The sequence below is a fragment of the Myotis yumanensis genome, unplaced genomic scaffold (assembly GCF_028538775.1).
Source record: "Myotis yumanensis isolate MYYU_CA2020_CCGP unplaced genomic scaffold, mMyoYum1.0.hap1 SCAF_1, whole genome shotgun sequence".
In the NCBI taxonomy this organism is placed as follows: domain Eukaryota; kingdom Metazoa; phylum Chordata; class Mammalia; order Chiroptera; family Vespertilionidae; genus Myotis; species Myotis yumanensis.
Window position 1 is genome coordinate 85,031,733 of NW_027223752.1, and position 879 is coordinate 85,032,611.

General features: G+C 33.1%; 1 pseudogene; it reads right to left on the bottom strand.

Moving 5' to 3' along the window:
• Positions 1–261: 261 nt before the first annotated feature.
• LOC139001440 (U1 spliceosomal RNA) lies at positions 262–400 on the bottom strand (annotated as a pseudogene).
• Positions 401–879: the final 479 nt, after the last annotated feature.

Sequence of the window (879 nt, forward strand, 5' to 3'; positions counted from 1 at the left end):
AAATTAGAGATTAATTTTTTATTTCCTTTATTCTAAAAGTTTTAGGTAAAATATACATGAAGTACAATACACACATTAAGAATGCAGATCAGTGAACTTTGACAAATATTTAAGTCTCTCCAATCATTACACCAATCAAGATATATTTCTATTGTTCCCTCCTACCTCTCTTTAGTCAATATTATCCTGCTTCAAGGCAACCATTTTTTTCCTGATTCCTATCATCATACATTAGCCTTACCTGCTCTTGGATTTCACATAAACAAAACCATATATATTCTTTTTTTAAAATTTTTAAAAAATTTTTTTTAGGGGTCAGCACATCCGGAGTGCAATTGATAAGCCTCGCCCTGGGAAAACCACCTTCGTGATCATGGTATCTCCCCTGCCAGGTAAGTGTAAAACCATATATATTCTTTTGTGTCTTTTATTTTGTGCTCAACATAATGTTTTAATATTTATCCATGTTGTTCTATGTATCAGTAGTTCATTCATTTTTCTTGGTCAGTAGTATTTATTTATATGGATATACTTCAACTTGTTAATCCATTATCCCGTCAGTGGACATCTGGTTGTTGTCAGGTTTGGGCTGTTATGAATAGGCTGCTGCAACTGTTTGGCATAAGTCTTTACTTGAATATGTGTGACATTTTCCTCTTGGGTAAATACTTAGCATGAAATTGCTGGGTGGAGGGTAGGTACATGTTAAACTTTATGAGATGATGGAAACTTTATTCCCTCTTCAGTGTGATGCAGTATTAATTTCTTAGTTCTTCTAAAGCACCTGGAGATCCTCAGAGGAACAAGTCTATTAAGCAAGAATGATTATTAATTAAAGTTTGCAACAAATGCAGTATGCAATTTCATGTTAAAAATTCC